At 42.3% G+C, this 20,481-nt stretch overlaps 1 protein-coding gene and 1 long non-coding RNA gene across 2 annotated transcripts in view; one reads left to right on the forward strand and one right to left on the reverse strand.

Annotated features, from left to right (window-relative positions):
- The window catches only part of LOC139822425 (MAP/microtubule affinity-regulating kinase 3-like), a 208,105-nt gene that overhangs the window by 89,173 nt on the left and 98,451 nt on the right, over positions 1 to 20,481 (forward strand). The window lies entirely within an intron of this gene.
- Positions 5,898 to 20,481, reverse strand: part of LOC139822426 (uncharacterized) — a 109,574-nt gene continuing 94,990 nt past the window's right edge. Inside the window, exons 5-6 of the long non-coding RNA XR_011734519.1 lie at positions 6,286 to 6,473; positions 5,898 to 5,952 (exon numbers count right to left, since the gene is read on the reverse strand). This is a non-coding gene — a long non-coding RNA (uncharacterized lncRNA). The remainder of the gene's footprint in view (positions 5,953 to 6,285; positions 6,474 to 20,481) is intronic.

Here is a 20,481-nt window from a genome sequence, read left to right on the forward strand (position 1 = left end):
ACTCCAACGCCCGACACGGCGCTGCAGAATGCAGCCCTCAGGCGTGTATCCCAAGTATTCAACCAGTTACATTTAATTTTAGAATATAATTTTTTATAAACTAATCTACAATGCACGTTCTATTGTATCATTTGACAAAAATCCTTTCTTCTGCGATAATTATGTAGACTATACTAATGTAGAAATTCTATATAGGTATATTCAAAGCTATAGTGCGAAGATCAACGTTCTTAGATTTCTATACGATTATAAAAATTGCAGTAACATTAACGATTCGATCGAGCAGTCCGAGCGATCGCGCCAGTCGTTCGTTCCGTAGAAAATCTCACGCGAGTTTCACGCAATGATAAGTCGTTCGCGATTCTCGCTAGTTTCATCGGCGACGGACGAGCGAGCGAGCGAGCGAACGAGCCGATTCCGGTGAACCGGGAGAAGAGCCGGGGCTTGCGGAGGTCTCGGCAGGAAAGATGGCTACGATCGTAAATCTCTGCCTCGGCGGAACTGGTTATACAAAATAGGCTCCGCTCCCGGGAGTTATACCTGCCTACTCCGAATGCAAACTTCTTCACCGAACGCGCGCGAACCGCACGAATCCGCTCCCCGACTCGACGCTCCAACGAGGACCGTTTCCACTGATACACGACCGTGCTCTCGATTCCCGCCGAGATATCTCCCGTTCCGCTTATCCTCGCCGATGCACAAGTACGTCTGCCCGTCGTTCTCGAGTGACCGAATCCTCGAGAAATTGGGAGGCTCCCTCGTTTCACCGAGGTTTATTGGCTAAGTTAGCTCTTTCTCTTTCTCGCGATACGAATCAATTATTCGAAATATTTAAAACTTATTTCAAAATACCTTGAATATAAAAAAAACTCAAACTAATGTTCCTAATATCGCTGATATAATTACACGCACAAAATGTGTGCTATATTTTGACACGTTCCACGACAAAATATGAGATGGCTGAGCTTGGATATACGACAGAAATAGTCGAGAAATATTATGGTTTCACAAAATGAACGAGATGCGTCTCCTTACACTGATAAAACGAGAAGTCACAGGCGATTAGCGGCGCCGTTCTAATAACACGAAAAATTCTGAAATGAGCTATCGTGACAGTTATCTATTACGCCATATTACTCGTCGGTGGGGTTAAAAATACACGCGAGGGAGGAACGCGGTGATGTAAAGGCGACGCGCGACGAGCCTTGTAAATAATCTGCGGCGCATGAGAGCGGTATCCCCTTGAAAGATCGGTGCCGGTTAGAAACGGCAATGGCAAGCGGAAAAACGCCGCTCCGGCGATTTCGTCGAAGAGATCCGTCCGTCGTCGTCGGAGTTCTTCCGCGTCGAGACGCGGTAAGAGAGACGCGAGTCCGAGCGCCGTGGCGCCAGCGTTCCAATTAGAGTGCGTCTTCGTGGCGAACGTATGTACAGGGCCGCATTTCAGACAGACAACGCTCAAGGCCTATGTAATCGGTTGATAGATTAACCGATAGTAATATATATTTATCATATTATAAAAAAAGCTCGATTACAGAAAAAGTGACAAATACCTCGATCTATCAGAGAGATGACAATACGCTTCCATTAATATTGATATTACCGTGAACAATTTAGAAACTAGCTTTATTCATTTCTAAGTAACTCAAGTATCATTTAGCAATTATGGACCTATCGCATATTTGAAAAACTCAACTTTGCGTCTATAATCTATAAGCATGTCCCTTTGTATGACCTTATATATAAGTCCAGCGCTGCTTGTATAGGTACCGTTAAGCTCTTCTCACGACGACGACGCGGGAACGCGGCTCGTTCGTCGCGGACGAGACGTGGTGCCGATGATGAGAATCTAACGGGCGCTGCCGCGGCCGCCGCAGCTTCTCTAATCGCGACGAACATTAAGCCGGGCATTAGAAGCCACTTCGCGCGTCTCTTTGAGCTCTTCTTTGAACTCGCTGAATGGCGAGGCGCGTGGATGATCGTAAATAAAGGCGTTTCGAGCGTTTTGATTCGAGCAGAACGTCAGGCATCATTTCCCGAATACAGAGACTCGGTGGGAGTAATGGAGAGATACTATGCTGTGACAAAAAAAACGTGAGGAACGACAACCATTTTTAACTCGACGACTTTCCAGCGACATCCATTAACTAATGGAATTTAGATAATTCGAAACTCGTATAGACGCTGATGATGCTTGTAGAAGAATAAAAAAAGAATATTTTCTTTTTTCAATTATCAATATTATTTCTATAATATTTAAACAAGTGGCATTTATATTTTCATCAAAATATTTATTTATTGCGCAAATCCTTTAATTAGCAACATACCAAACAATCATGTGGAATCATTGAACAATGATTTTATAATCATTTCGCGAAGATTATTTCCAAGAGAATGAGGTTCTAAAAAAATAGAATTCTTTCCTTAAGTTTTATATAAATATTATAAATAATCTTGTTGTTTCTCCTTCCGATGCAGTTCAATCATTTAACGATCAAAAGACGGTATAAATTGTCATGGATCTTTACATAGAAAAATAGATATTATGAGATGTGAATTATTTTACTATGCGTTTTCCCGATTTTATCTATAGCTAGAACAAGTGATATCGCTAATAGTTTGTTAGCATGATAATGCGAACAAATACGTGCTCGTCTTCGAACAGACGCGGGCTAGATATGCAGCATCTCGACGTCTTCTTTCGTTCCCTTAATAACTGCTACCATTGTCAATCCATCAAACTGATATCGAAGCGTCAGATACACTGTACGTGCTGCACGAATGAATCAGCGGATATACCAAGGGATGTACGTTACTTCGTAAAACTCTATTTTATTGTGTAGAGAAACTAAATTTAATTTCAAAAAAAATCACAGAACATCGGCGAGTTTTCGAATCTTGTATAAAAAGTTGTTCCATGAGTTTTTGATGACACGTTTTCCCATAATCTTAATCTAGTAGGACGAATAGGCACGTCAAGCGACCAAGGAGGCATTAGTCTAAATAACACCGCGATGGAAGCCTGTACGTGTCGAACGAACCGGTCCGTACTTTAACGGTGAAACCTTTCCAGGGATCAATCATCATTATTTCGTTGCGTTCGAACACCTACGCGTCCGCCGGCAGTCTACTTTATTGCGACTAGGTTGCGATTGCACGGCAGACGGCGTAAAAAATTCACCGGCATAATAATAACGATAATAATAACAATACAATACACATTATCCTCCGGGCTCAAGTCCTATTTGAGCAACGGCAAAACATATAATACGATACTGTGAATACCGTGCCGCGGTCATTAATTATGAATTATGAATGGTATGGGGGTTACTCATAAAGAATTAACACTTTCGCTCCCAACGTGTACAACCAGCCGTTGTGCGAACGAAAGTGAAAGCGTCGAGTTTCCACGAAAAGCAATTCACATGAACCATCTTTTGATATGTTAAATGATCGAATTGCTGCGATCAGAAGAAGAGCGAGAACGTGATATTATTTGCATAAAACTTAGGGAGAGAAGTCTCTTTGAATAGAGCCTCAGCCTTTCACGCAATAATCTTCACGAGCTTCGATAATTGTTCGGTATATACCTAATAATTAATGAATTTATTTTGTGACATTTAGAATATCCTGTGCCATTCAATTGCAAAAGAGTTTTAATTGTTTGGTAATATTTCTCAACCGGTTGTATTCATTCTACTCTCACCACAAGACAATATTATCAATAAAAATCAAAACATCGCAGCTTGTTCCGTGAAAAAGGTAAATGAGGTGGATAGGCTTATTCCAAGCACCGATATAATCAGTGACGATCGATGACAATTGAAGGCTATCTGAAAACTCTCCGGGTTCTCCAGCCATCTGGATTTTCGCTTCGGCACGAGCGAAGCAATTGCGAAAGCTCTATTGTTCGACCATCGAAAAATTTCTGACAACGTGGTCGTGTCTGTCGCGGGACAATACGAACGTGATTCGACGAAGAAATCCATTCGCGAATAAAAAGTGTTGGAGAAAGAGGGTACACAGAAAAAGAGAAAGAGAGAGAGAGAAGGAAGAACGACGATAATCAGCGATGACAGATCGCGCGAATGATCGACGCGACGTGGAATTATGAAGACGCTCCGCGATTTGCGACGTCGTCGTCGAGGCAATTTCTACCGCAAGGTAGCTGTTTATCTCGAAATTGCTATAATTCCTGGTGCGGCGTGGTATCGGAAAAACGACGCTCTGTCGCCGCGCGCTAATGCCTCAATCAAGAACCTGAAAAATCGCAATGGGGAAGAAAGACGCAGTAGCACCTGCTGCGTTCATATTATTTGTATTCCTTATATCTTATATCTCCGACAGCATTAATAACATGCTGCTCATGATATATACGGAGTGTCCCAGAACTGATGCAACTTCTCGGAATCGATGCAACTAAGGAATCATAACCGACAAGAGAAGAGATTGAAAAATGTTGTGTGAAATATTATCCATATTAAGATATGTATCAAGTATTCGTCGACCTCATGCAATAAATTTTGAAATAAAATTATGTTTAAATATGTAATTAATTTTTATTTTATCGTTGCTGCTCTTTGGCGACAGATTCTCGATTATTCGCTACGTAGCATTTCAGTTCGAACTGAACAGGGGAAATAACGGTAGCTAATGCAAAACGATACCGACGCAGATCCGATCGCGTATATAGGAGATGCGAAATTTTGATTTACCCCCATATGCCCGGCCGCAACCCCTCGCTTTGTTAGGGAAGCCGACACGCGTGACAGGAATGCACGTGGCGTGTTACCGTCGGAATTTCATGTCGAATCGTTTGCATCAGCAGCAGCGACGCGCTATATATCCCCTTTCTTCGAAACAGCCAGTAAAGCACGAACCCGCGATCGTTCAAAACTCCGACCGTGAGCACCCTTCTGTCCGAAATCCCTGAAATCTCCGTGGCTCAGCATTCCGGCCGTTTAACAGCGTGGGGGAGCGACCCGAATTTTTATCTAGTCGATTTGCATGTTTTAATATGCATTCCCCGTTTATCGGTAATATAAATACCAGATTCGCTTAAGCGGGCATTTCCGGCGACGACAATTAAGTCCGAAAGTGCGCCCAAGCCTGCCAATTTGCATTTCGTGCTATACACAGCGAGCGGATTAATTGGGGGAGCTTGATGGAATTACGGCGTAACGAAGAACGGATGGATTATCCGATGGTCTCTTTCGTCAGATATATAAATCAAATGATATTGACTACTCGACACAAGTATTTCGCAAACTAATGTATAAATCAAATAATTAGTTGATTAAACGACTTACAAGACAAGTAATATGATATTGTTATACATGTATATATACTGACAATAGCAAATCCTAATTTGGTTTCAAGTATTAGACTTCTATGTAAAATCAAATTTAAAAAATAAGTATTAAATTACCGCGCAAAGTATTTGGTGTACCACTGTACAAGTTGGACTGCGGTGACGGTATACCGAGGGCATATACAGAAAGAGCGGTGTCAGTTCCAAAGTGAGAGAACTCAAAATAAAAATGGACGAGGGCGACTTAGAGAAGGTGGATTTCGAGAAATATCAAGTGCATGTCCTAGCTGCGGTGCTGAAGAGTTTTTTCAGAGACATGCCTAAACCGCTCTTGACCTACGAATATTACGACGACTTTCTGCACGCGGCAAACCTGACGGATCCGCACGATCGAATCAGCACGCTCTTCGCCGTACTGAAGAAATTGCCGAAACCGAATTTCGATCTGATGGAACGCTTGATTGTTCATCTGGCGCGAGTAGCGCGACACGAGGAGGACAATAGAATGTCACCATCGGCTCTGGCCATCGTTTTCGCACCGTGCATTTTCAGAACGAACAAGACATTGACTCGATATATATTTAACTCACCGAGACGATGCGCTGCAGCGGAGTAAACTACGTTGCAAACTATGTGTTGAACTGTAACATACAAATATATCAAAGTTATTACGGCGCTCGAAATAACTAATTTTCTTAGAAAATTATTATTACGCGTTTTAAATTTTTTACTCGTCTTTAAGTAGATATTTAATAAAACAATTATCCAATTCTTCTTGAAAATGTGGTTTTCTTTTTAAATAAATCCTCTTTAAAAGTTTCATGAATAAAAATTATTTTCTATAATTCTTATTTTTAAGTCATTCAAACACAAATATATGTAAATAGACGAGAGAATGGAGAGAATAAACAATTAATATTACAAGTACTAGATACTATTTGAATAATTAATTAATTATAGATTATTGTATTTACCTCACAGTTGCTCCGCTGTCGCCCGATGCTTCCCAAGCCTCCTCCTCCTCTCAGATTCCCTCGTTGCACTCACTCACACACTCACTCGCGAATGCAAAATTGTTCGACACTTTGTCCGCGTAATCGACACGAATCCTTAGCGATGGTGAAAGTTCAAATACCTGTTGCTCCTAACCTCATTTTTCACACTGCAACAAATAATACATGTTCGCGATTTAGAACAAGTCTAATTCTGTATAATAATATATAATTTCATTATGACAAGTGGATGAATAAACATGTTAAAATTACGGATAAATAATCGCAGTGTGTAACATTCAAAACTATGATCTTTGCTTTGTCGATTCGTGTTTACGCTCGATACTTAGACCTCGGTCAAACGAATTTCGCAGTAGACGTTTCATTGAACCGATGATGTCAAAATAGTATTTGTACTACTACTGTTACAAATATTAAACAGAACTTTAATAACTGTCGACAATTATTATGACTCTACTTACTAATTGAAAACACGCCACGATACCGCCCGACGACGCCCGATGCGGATTTGATCCGCGACATCCCGTTACTCCGTTTACTGGTCGAAGAACGAAGAACTCCAAAGCAGCAGCCGGCAATTTCATCCCGATGCCGTGCGATAAACGCAATAATGTCGAGTTAATAATGATAAATTCGAAAGCGATAAAAAATATTCAATTAAATTTCGGTATTACACGCACACGATATTTCGAACATATAGGTTATATATCTCGCGTAACACACGCAAAAGTGATTGATGTCGCTAAACGTTGGAAACGAAATACGAATCGTCTTTTTACTGATATAATTCAGAGAGGAATAATTCAATAATGACACAGAGCGACTTGCGTGTCTACCTGCCAGCTCGAGTCTCGTTCCTCGAACGTAAAGTGTAAACGACATGAACTTCTTTTCACTACAGCACGGTGGCGGTGCATCGCAGCTCGCAGCGTCGGTACCACACCGGGCGACCGGGCGCCGGGCGTTGCGCGTGACGTCATCGCCGCGATTTTCAAATTAATCACAAAATGTATGGCTGCGCGGTTCGATTCACGCTACGCGCTGTAAGCATCTTCCGTCTTCGTTGCACATATCGAATATCAAACGAAGATAGAACGATGCTTTCGGCGCTGTAAACGTGAATCGCAATTCTATGCCGAATACCGGGCCTTATTGCCTTATTGCTCATATTTGAACCCGATTACTACGAAACTATTGATATATCATGGCTTTCGATATTACTGAAGTCATTTCGTCCGGCAACGTGAGCATTATTCTGGACTCTCAATTCGAAAGGGACGAAAAAGTTGCATTTAATAAAACATTCGAAACGCACGAAACGATATGATATATAATATATTCGATCCGCAAGGAACAAACGTCGTTAATGATATAATTATCGCCCGTAGACACGAAACAGTGACTCGACTCGTTTTTTGCTCCGATCCCCTATTTCAATCGGAATAAATTCGAGCGATATACCTGCTTGGGTAAATTCATCGTTTGCTTCTAATGATGTCTCGAAACAAGTCAGCAATCGGGTAGATTAGTACATCGCATAAGCTGCGCAAAGAATGATCGTATTCGAAGGGATGATAATACGAAGCACGGAGCGGCACGCGCTGCTGCCTACCGGCTCGAGTCTCGACGACGGAATGGCGAAGCAGCGACCGCGCGCGCACGATGACGTCACGACGTAAACAGCGAACGCTGAGCGCCGAGCACCGCGAGAGTCAACACACACGCTACGAAATATTTAACGTATCAAAATAAATGTACGACGGGGGTATTTTGTGTGTGTGTGTGTGTGTGTGTGTGTGTGTATGTATATTCCATATATCCCAAATCATTTTCGATAAATTATCGAGTCCGCTATGTTGAAACATCGCGATTTATTTTATGAGCTCGTTAGCACTAGCTAAGATAATTATTAATTTTGCATATTTGTCGATTGAGAGTATTGAATGCGTAATAAATAATATTATTTGAATTATAATTTATAATGAGAATAAGCTGTTAGCTGTATGTTTGATTAATGTAGCATAAAATTTGAGATTAATTAAATTACCTTGGAAAGAAAGGCACATTAAATTTTATTTATTTAAATATCAAAATTTACATCGCAAAACTATTTTTATGGAAATATAATTATTATTATTTTACTTCTTTTCAAATTTGTATTCCACATTAATCGCATTATCGATTCTCGCGTAGCACGTGCAACGATCGCTAGACCTGTAATAAATTCGGCGACCAATGCCCCGTTCGATTACAGATTACATCCTAATGGTGGCCTAATAACTCTCGCATGCGGATTTAATAAAGCAGCCGGATCGACAGCGGCTGAGGATTGTATTCTGAATTTTAGGGCATGCTGTGGCGAGAAGCCATCGTGGACGGTGCAGACCGATTGAAAAATGTCAAGGGGGAAAGAACGAGAGACAGAGAGAACGAAAAGTGCGCACCCCAAAGCATTAGTCGTTGACTCCGCGCGTCATTAATCAGTGTCGGAAGATGCTGTCACCGACGCCGTAACCCTCCGGGACAGACAGTGGTCTCAAAATTCTCTCTTTCTCTTCCTATCTGCCTTTTTCTGTCTCTGTCATGACTCAGTCATTCGTACGGAGTATCTCGTTCTCGTGGTTTTCACATCGGAAATATAGGGGTAGATAATGTCAGGGGACTCCGTGTGCGGTATCGAATTTTTAACTCTTTACAGGGTGGCCTCGTAACTTTCCCTTTGTATGAATAATATCAGAGAGAATGAATAGCGAGTATAAAAAGTAAGCTTTTTTGCTAATATCTCCCTGTTTGTAATTTTTTCATGACCACAGTGACTGTCAAAGGAGTAAATCGCACGTAGAGAAAACTAAATAATTGCGAGAATTTCAAGTATATTTATTAAAAAATTTTTGTCAAAAAGCTGCAAAGTGTCTATCCATAAAAATAAATAAGTTTGGGGATGTATACTTGAAAGAATTTGGATAAATAAAGAAAGTTTCCGCCTAATTACAAGCACTTGCGATTATCACGTTCGCGCTTTCTTTAAAAAAATGTACTCTTGGGATCGTGGTAGATGCTCGATCCTCTCAAGGACACATCGTGGTGAAGTTTTCCCTAATTAAATATGCCTCGAGGGTCCGATTCGAGAAACCCTACACGAGTCGGGACCGTTTACGAGGGTGGTTATAGATGTAAACCGTCCAACGCGATCGAACGATCGTAAATTTTCGGAAACGCGATATCGCCTTGGTCGAAAAATGATTATTTGTCCCCGGGAGAGTTCATCAGTTTAGTAACAGCCGGGTTCTTGCTTTTATTTCATTTTCGAGTACCGGTAATCACGTTTTCTTAACCGAGGATATACATTTTTCTTAATCAAGTCGCGCTCTGACGCGTATCGATATAAAATTGAATAAAATATTGCCGAGAGTGAACCAAAAAGGTCTTTTCAAGATCGTGTTCTTCAATTTACCAGAAAGAAAAGATAACGTTCCTGACGATATACGAAAGGGAGTTTCTAAAAAATTACAAATCGATAGATATCCAACCGAATCATCTATGGTACACTATCCAAGTATCGCGTAAACAACTGCCGAAAATGGGCTGAACGCATTTCTCGGGCTCATACTCTTCAATTTGCCGGGAAGAAAGGAACGACGGCCTCGATGGGATCTGAAGCGAGCGGCAACGGCCCGGGTGAGCAGACTTCCCTTTGACTCGCCGCAATTTCTTAACGTACCGTGGAAAGATAACATCGCAGGAGAGAAGATAGGAGGGTCAGAGAAAGAGAAAATAATATGACGAAAGGACTACGGAAAAGAGAAAGGGGGAGGCTGGGAGATAGGCGTTCGAAGCGTGCCGAGGGAGTAACTAATTAAAATTAGTCTTCGCTTCGCTGCTAGCTTTCGCTCTTTTTTGCCGGCAATTCCGGCAGCTCCGCCTGCGTAGCGCGGTAATATCTCGTCTCGCGAGTTTAAGAATCCGCGGGAAAAATTTCTCCCTCAACCCTTGAGAACGTAGCTCCAGCTCCAGAGCTGTCGGAAACTTCCCAATAACCCGCGCTACTTCTTTATAGCTTCGCTTCGCAAATTTTGAGATTAAAAAGCGATACAGAATTGAAGTAGCAAAACTAAAAATTGATACATTAAATTAAAGACATTTCAAGATTAAAAAATAATAAAGAGATAACGCATCTAATATTATCTAAGAGAAAACTAATAAAATTTTCGTTAAGAAAGGATCATCTCCAAATTGTTCTAAGCATAGGTAAAAGAATTGCACAATTTTCACTTTGTTTGCAAGTATTTTACTGTTCCTTAAAAAATGCTCGACTCTTTTCAACGATCATATCCCCTTAAATTCCACCCTGCTGATACGCCTCTCCATAGCGACGCAACAGGAACGCGTTTATTATTAAAACACGATGGTCGTACGCGAAACCGACTGCTAAAATTCCTGCCTGCTCACCCCGGAGACGGGTAACGATCGATGGAATCCGCGGAGAGAGCTCGTCACGGGAGCGAGCTGAATCCACAATTCGCGCGACACCGCACCGGCTCTTAAAACGCGAGCAAACGCGTTCCTTTTTTTTTCCTCCCTATCTCCCGCTGTCGTTTCCTGTCTCACGCGATCGTGAAAACGGTATCGTAAATTATGGGTGCGTTTTACTCCTCGCCACAACGGGCCAGGAATCTTTTGAATGGGCCACGCAGACGATTTCTTTAAAGGCGCGTCGCCCGCGCGAGTTTATCTTCTCCTCGGTGAGATATAACGTCAGTTATGTGTACACGCATTCTTTCTCGCGTCTTCCTTCTCACGGCCACTAAATATAAAGGCGAATCCAATTTTTCAAGTAATGCGCGATTTCTACCGGAAAATTCCACGATGCCGCGGAGCTAATTACAATCAACCAACGACGCTGCTGCCGTTGCCGATGCCAACGCCGACGCCAACGCTGACGCCGACACCCTTCCTTCTCGGGTCAGCGGATATTTATGCCGCCATTAACGGGCGACTTTTGAAAAATCTCGGTCGAGCGAACGCGCGGCTTTGAAATACTTTCTTTGTTACGCATTCTTCGTTACGCTTAATGTGTTCGCGCAGAATTCGAGGAAGCGCGCCGCCGAAATGAAACAGTTCACGTGTGACTAACTTAAAGGATTTAATATCGTTCTTTTTCTTCGTTTTTAGTCAAATACTAGCTTAACTGCATGACATTACCCGGGCTTCTTATATACATATAAAAAATGCGCTTAATTTAAATTATCACAGTGTCTAGGAAAAGAGGTGAGGTGTTCAGGTTTTATAATAGGTTTCTATATCTTTCGCGGAGGTAGAGAGTAACTATGCAAAATTTGGTCCAGATCGGTCACAGGGTTTAATAATTAATAGGGAACGTACAGACAGTCCAGTTTATATATATAGATTATGATCTTCGAATTGCGACCGCGAAATTCTATTAATCCTCTATGCATATCTTATACGAATCGTCACGAGAACTAAAATATAAAATGGTCGGATGTCAGAAATAAATGAGAGCTAACATCCCAGGTGTTCCCTCGCCGAATGCCAATCAGCCCGACGTTTCCAAATCCTCTGACACACACGTCAATGAACGAACAATAGTAGGAAAAAAAAAGAGAAATATCCTTGTAATCCCATTAAAATCGGTCTGATATCTCGCGGGGATTCACAGCGAGGGCTCTCGCTCGGAATTTAAAAATAGCGCCGCTGTTACACGTGGTTATTATGTCCATCTATTTCTTCCTTTTTTTTCTCTCATTCTTTTCCGGCATGTCGCCCGTAAATTACGGACGACAAATCCGGGTGATTTTAACAGGGCGAACGACTTACACGGGGGGAGTGGGCGGGGGAGGGTCGGTAAGTAGTAATTCATTCGGAAAAGCACCGTCTTCGGTAAAAATTAAAGGGACCGTCGAGCGGTTTACCGCAGGACAGCACGAAGGAGAGGAGGCCACCTGCGTACAGAGTTATCACCTTGCCGGGACAAGAACTTACTCGCGACATTCCCCCCTAGCGGACTACATTCTGCGGCTGCAATCGCGTGGATTACCCAAATTAAACAAGCCCCCTCCTTTAATCCATTGCCGGGGAACAATAGTAGCCTTATTTGTTAAAAGAAAATCCTTCGGATCTATCTTAATGCAGATGGCTGTAATCCTCGCGTCAATCGTTCGTATTAATTTTTCAGCCAAAGAAAATTTCATATGACTCGCCTCACTCACTCTCGTGATTAATTCAAGCGAAATAATTTGAAAAATTAATGTAAATTAGAGTTATAATTTCATTATCTGATTTGAAAGATATGTACATTACTTATATCTTTACAAAAATATATCAACCAGAATTAAAAAGCACGATTGTAATTTTAACATCAGTAATATTGATTTTTTGCGCATTAATAAAAGAATTATCTCATCTAGTATATTTTTCTCGAATATGAAGTTGATATAAATAAATTATTATCAGATATACGATTCAATAAACAAAATGAGAAGAAACATCGACTTCGCCTAATCGAGCAAAATTTAATAAGCGCTACGTCTTCGCGCGCGCATTGCTCATGCGCAAATATAAACCAGGCCACAGGAGGGGTAGGATAATGATAAATTTTCGGACCGTGACGTTTTAAACTGCGAGCACTGAAAATGCAAAAAAGGGCTTTAAGACCGTACCCGCTATCGTGCTATTAAAAAAGTTCTGTCGTTCGCCCGCTCGTAAAATGCACGCAGCCTAATCCCGAGTAATTTAAAGGTCCTGGACAAAAATTGGAGACGGAACCGTGGCGACGGCGGCGCGGCGAGGGCAAATGATGATATGCCCCAGGGCCATGGCTAGGGGAAACGCTGGTGCTAATTCAACGCCATTATGCGAAAGGGTTGCTCTCGAAAGTAAAGCTCTCGTGGCGAATATTAGCGTGAGCATTAATAGAGACTTCTTCTTGGGAATTAATAGCCGCGGCTTCTTGTCCTCAGATTATACGCGATGCATGGAACAAGAAAAGATACGAGTACGCGATTAAAATATTCCACGCCTACATCATTCCGTCGTTGAAGTATGTACGTGGAAAGCCTGAAGCTTAACTTAAATTATATGTACAGAGTGTTCCACGGTATTTTTCTCTCCTAACTTCTGAGTGGGCAGTAAAAGTTAAAAGGAAAACACGGTAACTTCGACGCAAAGTGCATTTCTTAACAATAAATCTTCATGTATTATTTCGGCATTGTTCAGGCGAAGTTTCTTCCACGTCGACTTACGCGGCGGATCACTGAAAGCTATATCGAGGAGGGCCTTTGATGCATCCTCCTTTGAATGCCTCCACGGGCCCACTATTCCACGCGAGAAGTGAATTTTAAAGCGCGCGCGCCTCGACGTAATATGGGCAACCTTTGAGCGTACGCAAACAAGAGATCTATCCGCATGATGCAGCAGTTCCGTCATTTTTAACTCGGCGCGCCTCGAGGGAGAAATTTCGCTCGGTAGCATTAGCGGGTCGCTTACGCGCGTTGCCCCGGCTATTTTCTCTCCGCGTTCTTATTTTAGGGAAGTAACCGAGCCCGCCGTTTTCGCACAGCCCGCGAGATCCACGAGACCCCGGCGCGTACATCTTCTCCGGTGAGCTACTTCCCTTTACGCGCGTACATCAGGCGGCCGACAGTCTGATGAAGGACGCAAAATGAAACGAGTGCAGCTTTATGGAGTGTTCTCTACACGCCTCTCCCTCTCCACTCTTTTTTAATCAACCGAAAGAGTCGTCGGCGAGGACGGCCTCATAATCGAGGATAAATAAGGATTCGCGCGCTTCGTCGGAGCTCCGCCGCGCCGGAGCTCTTTACGGCTTCTTCTTTTAGTAAACTTCGCCGTTTGTTCAGAATATTTTGCTGTGCTACATTACGGTTTCACTGGCTACAAGCTGACAGTAATGTGTAGCGCAAGCTGATGTACAGTAATCCATTAATTTAGGCGGAACACTTTTTGAAGAATCTAGTTTTTAAACGTAAATTTTTTATAATATTTCATGTCATCGAAAATTTCTCAAACATAGAGAATAATTAAGAAGTTCTCATGTTACAAAACGTGCACAAATAATATACATTATTATTATATAATAATTGTAGTATCTCCGGCGGAGTTTAATAAGACTGCTCGCGTAACTTTGTAAGTTTGCTGTTTATGCAACAAGAAGTCAACGACGGTAAAATTCGATGTTAGCGTATAACGTATCAGTTTTTTTTCCGCGCTGTTACAACACGATCGCTAACTCGTAATTAGCGCAGGAGCGTTTTAACGAGACGAGGTAGTTAACGTAGACGTTAACGAAGGAGCGATAGTTCCCCCCCGACATTCTTTACGTCGCCATACGGAGGCAAATCGTTTGTCACCTAGTTCCGGTGCGACCACCGACTTAGATCCACCTCGAAATTTCCACCACGTCGCGGCGTCATTAATTATCAACGTCCTGTCGCTGTAACATACTTGCATCGAATTAATCAGGGGGCCGAGTAACGAAGCCAGAATTAGTATCGCTGTTAATTTTGAACGCCGCTCCCCTCGCGCCTCGTATTTAGGCCTCCATCCGATATATATGTATCGATACTCGATCGATCGCTCTTATTTAATCGCACTTTAATACATTGTACGGAAATTCGGGAGTCGTCTCTCGTTAAAGTAATCGATGTTAAGTACCCGCTTGATACCGGCGCGGTTCGACCGTTCGCACCTGGTAATTGAGTGCGTTCATGCCGTAACAGCTGCATTTGCATATTATCGCCGCCGTCGTCGGTTCCGACACGTGTGCCCGTCGCAATCGGCGAACTGCGCGCATTCTACAAATTTCAATCACTCAAAAAACTCCCCTATGACACGCAACATGATTCTCTTTCCGTTAATGACTATAATAGTAATTGTTAATTCATCGTTTATGATTTACATTGTAACTGCAAGGAAGAAACACAATAAGATTTTCATATAAATGATAAAATTAACAGCTTCAGTTTCAACAAAAGAGTAAACAAAATGTAAGAATAAATTTGCGAAGTCCTAATATAAAACATTTTTTAGAAAATTCCAGCTCTACATGCCTATTCAGAACTTGATTTAATATCGCTATGTCTTCAGTACTTAACTACAACTTACTTAGTTTCCAGCTATAGTCATTTCTTCCGCATTTCGCTCCGCATCTTTAGCGATATCCGGTATGTGTTGCACCTACATGCTGCACGATGAAACGCATTCCACGCAGATTATCTCGGAATCGACTTAGATCCGCCGCGCGACGTGATATATCGCGACTAGGTGCACCGCGGCTGGTGCAGCCTGTTGTCTTTCTGAAATATTTATGATGGCAACTGCGAGGCCGTCTTGCGATAAACTCAAGCCAACGTGGTAATTTGCGCGGAAGCCCGCGGTGCCTCCTTACGGACAATTAGCCGTCGCGCCCCGCGGGCTCTTTATTCCCCGACACCCTGAAAGGGCGGAGACGAACGAGCGCGGAAAATACTCGTTCGGATGCTCGCGCCATAGCGAGCGTAATGCAGCACGTAACGTGGCTATCTATATTTTAATCAGTCATAATTAAATGAATATTTCATCTGCGACGCTCGTCGGAGGCTTGGGGATGAGAGGAGAGGAGAGAGAGAGCGAAAGAGAAAGAGAGGGAGAGACAGAGAGAGAGAGACAGAGAAGGCGAGGGACGTCGTCGTGGAGCTTTTCGGCCCTAACAGGCGTCAGCCGCTGAGAAAGGGTTCCATGCAAATTCGTGCCAGATTGGGAGCAAGGCGCAAGGGTGGCAAGGGTGGATCCCGGACGGTTATGGAGGGTACCTCGACGCCATCGGAGTAAGAGGTTACAGGCGTACGCGAGGAGGAAACCGTCGAGATGACTAAAGAGCATTGAGAGCGAAGGCGGAGTTGGAAACGCGGTAGGGAGGAGATGGTTTTAAGAGAGAGGATTACAAGAGGAGATTTTGTGGGGCAAAGAGGCACGGCGCGCGGCGCGAGATACGAAAAATTTAACGTGGAAAGAGACGCGCGGGATGAGAGATAGGCCGCGAAATCTGCAGAAACTCCGGCGGAGCGAGTTTCTGTGAAGAAATTTGAATAAAGGCGTGATTTGTTTATAAATCAGAATCGGAAATGAGTCCGTGAGAGTGCATATTAAAATGCAACGGGAGAAGCCCCCTTTCGAAGCCGAATGCTCGACGCGAGAGGTGGCGAATGAGAGACTTTCGAGTGACGCCCGGTGAGCGAGATAAAGCAGACTCGCGAGTCTCTTCAGCACCTTCTTTTTCTCCTCTCGATTTCTTCCTCTTCCGTAGCAACGAGTCGAATTAAGTAACTTCATGGCCGAAACTCACTCAGCAACCGGCACAAATTCGTAGCTGCTAACGTCGTTAAATTAGCAAAGATACATATCACTAACAAAAAATATATTATATTTCTAAAATCGTCTATAATTTTATTAATGATTAACATCTCGAAATTATAGTACCATCTTTCAGTAAAATTCTTTATCAAATTATAAATTTCTTCTCAACGATAAGTTGACAAGTAATTATTGTTTACCAAGGTTTATTATAAAATGTGTCGCGCCCCAATTAAGCCCTTAAATAAAAATCTGTTAAGATGAGAAGAACTAGTATTTCTTGATAATAAGATTTTAAGCAAACATTATATTCTCGAAACTTTTCCATTTTTAACCGCTCATAAACCCGTGGGCTATTTGCGAGAAAATCGCCGTTCTTCAGGGCGAGATCAAGCGCGATAATTCCGGGACTAACCCCGCATAAATCATCGCGCGGCCGCTTATAAAAAGCGTCAAGCGGAACCACCGGTTTACCTTGCGAACGGCCACGAAGCGCGCAACACGATGAATTCTAACGAGGCGAGAGCGGGCCTGAAAGACCGAGAGGACCGGAGACGAGGAGGCGAGGGGGATGGTTGCTCGGTCGTGCATTTTTCAGTGTGCCCGCACTAAAAATATAACGGGACACCGCCGGTGTGTAACTTCTAAGGTCGCGGGTTCGATCCCCTCCGGGCGGAAAACACACCGCTATTTCTAGAATCGCCACGGTGCACCCGCGGTTATGCATGTCGCGCGTACACGCGCGACGTACGTGGGGTCTCTTCTCTTCTTTACCCGTGTTAGCGCGCGGAGGGTACGTTCAACCGTGACGCTCACAAACGAAGGCACTCGTCCACGTGCGTCGTCGTGCCGCGAGAGAAAAAGAAAAAGAAAGGACCGTATACCGTGAACTTTCACGATCGAGTCGATAACTCCAACGTTTCTTATAGCAATGTTATACAATCGTCGGGCTGTGAAAATAAGTTATATCTAACAATAAGTATGCTTTTTTTGATAGATCGTTGTTTTTCCTTCACACGCGAATTTCCATCGATAACTTCAATTGAATTCAGCAAAATGATGCCGTAGATCGGCTGGATGCAAATCAAATTTTCGAGAAATTTCATTAAAATTCTTTTCATACACTCATAGGAATTTTCGCAATTACACGTTAATAATTTCAAGTAAAGTTCAGGAGCGATCTTATAGGTCGACAAAGACATAGAAGTTCAAAGAGACACCGCGGGATCTCTTGTATGCGTTTAATGGGATTACTACAACGTGGAGGGTACAACCAAGGCATTTACATTGAACTATCTATACTCGTATGTTGCAGCAAAAAAGAGAACCGTGACCTTCGCGTGCTCACAGAAATTCTTGCGTTCGAATCGATAACTTCTGTGTCGCACAGTAATGCCGTTCTAAGTTGTTGATGATACGCAGAAATAAGTCGGAAGTATAATACAGATATTCCCCGTACGCACTTAATAGTTTACTATATGGGGAGTATGTGCAACTATGGCGTTCACAAGCCACTCGCCTATGTGCCTCATGATACATCGTCTTCATTTATTTATGTAAATTCACGATCAATAATTTCGCTTGAGACAGATAGCAGGCGCAAGAAACGCGAAGGTTCATCATGCATGTTCAGAGTTAAAAAAAAGTCCGCGCATGAGCTACTTAATACAAGTAGTAAAATTAAATCCTGCGCTATCTCGTGTTATATGTAGATATGAGAGTAGTCATTCACCATAGAGAGAGAGAGAGAGACAGAAAGAAACCAGGTCTTCACGTTCGAAGTTAGTCCTTCACCTGGCGCATAAACTGACGTTAGGATGAGGATGGCTTTAAACGTCGTCGTAGATTCTCTCTATCTTCTAATTCACATCGGCCTTCGCGAACGTTAAACGTTTATAGGGAAGTTTGAAATTACAGTCGCTCTCCATAGACTTCACGAGAGCAGGCGAACCCTGGGACATTTTAAGGGCGTGCCCTTGATTGGCACGGAGATTGTTAAGGGGGTTAGCAGGCCACTGTGCACGCGCCGCTAGGCTCAATAGAAAAGAGCATGGGGCGAGAAGGGTTAGCGAGCGTGAGATGAAGCACAGTCGTAAAACTCGCCACGGTCGCGACATTATATTACGTTAATATTGTAACTCCGAAATGCCGTGCTTCGGAGTATTGATCGACGAATGCGGAATCGTGAACACGCGCCCCTCGTTCGCGCTTGGCAGTCTAATACACGCAAAATGACGCAACCCCCTCCTACACACATACATACACATTAAACACCCCATAAAGGCAGTCTCGAAAGCTACTCTCGCTGAATATTCGACCTTAAAGGCGACTCGTTCTCGTGTCGTGGTGCCACAATGTGCAATTTTTATGTTAAACTGTTTTAGAAATCTTTTTATTTGTCAAATATTCGATAAAAGATTATTACTAATAAATATATTACTACTGCTAAATTATCACTATGCATTAAAAAAAATTTATGAGTTTAGTTTAAAACATATTATCCAATTAAATATACAGTATCTCGATTTATATCTGCATCTCTAATCTAATAAACTTTATAATAACTTACATCAAAAATTTTTATTCAACTTTTTGAGAGGTAATTTATTTTTTATTATATTATCATATTATTATACATTATAGCATGCGTTTGGGCAATACCTATCGAGAAAGAGGATTTCTCTTTTAAAAGTGAAAAAGTAAAAATGCACGTAAAAATGCACAGTGAAAATGTAAAGATTTCCACATTGAATATCGTCACAAATCTTTTTGCCTTTCAAAAATCGATATTGAACATAGAACAACGACATCGAATAAAGGGTTTTACGAGCTAATCGATATCCATTGGCAAGTGCCAGCAACAGCAGCTGCATGGGAGGCAAATAGCTCACCCGAAGTTGTACAAAAGCCGTATGGTACACGTACCTCAACTGGTACGAATAAATTAGCACGGAAGTCGAGCGACATTGCATTCAATGGGACATTTAAGAGGTAGTTAATTGATGCACATTATAACTTCACCGCTAACCATACTCGCGCACGCATGCATGCCATGCATTCAACCCGGTTCGCGTTCTATTCGCCGATTCGCAATATAAAGTAGGGAACAGAAGGGCGAAGTAACAGGAATGGATGGTCTCTCCAATCGTCATCGAATCGAAATAATCATTGATACGTGATACTGAAGCGCTGAATTCGTGCGTTGAAACCATTTTAGCTATGGCATCTCAATTCAGCAGCACTTTCCGATGAATGTTTTCAATATTCTATATCATTCGTTATTATGATACAATTTATTGCAAAAAAAACTGCGATATTTCAAGACCTGCGTAAAGACAATAAGCTATTTATTAGCTATATTGTTGGTTTTAACAACATTTAAATTTAAGAGCGTTTAATAATGTCGTCTGTTTCTTGTACACATTTTTTAATTTACTTTCGATTTTTCACACTAACAAAGATCTACAAATTAAAGATCTAAGGTCATAAACTAAAAACACAAGGCTAGAGAATTACACTATTTATCCTGGCTTGAAAAATAACGATCTCCACTCCAGTTTTCTTCAGTCTTCCCTCGATACCTCAGAGAACATCGTGACTTCTAGAAATATTTACCTTCTATCTTATGCCTCGGAGATTTACGGGGTCGAAAGCTTTTTTATTCCCTCTTCACGTACGACTTGCCTCGTTAATTCAATTACTTTCCCCCGATCGTACGATCTCGTTTTACGATTCGCCAGAAAGTCGTTCGATGCGCCGCGTTCGGCTCGATTCAGAATCGGGGAAAACGCT

The sequence above is a fragment of the Temnothorax longispinosus genome, chromosome 11 (assembly GCF_030848805.1).
Source record: "Temnothorax longispinosus isolate EJ_2023e chromosome 11, Tlon_JGU_v1, whole genome shotgun sequence".
In the NCBI taxonomy this organism is placed as follows: domain Eukaryota; kingdom Metazoa; phylum Arthropoda; class Insecta; order Hymenoptera; family Formicidae; genus Temnothorax; species Temnothorax longispinosus.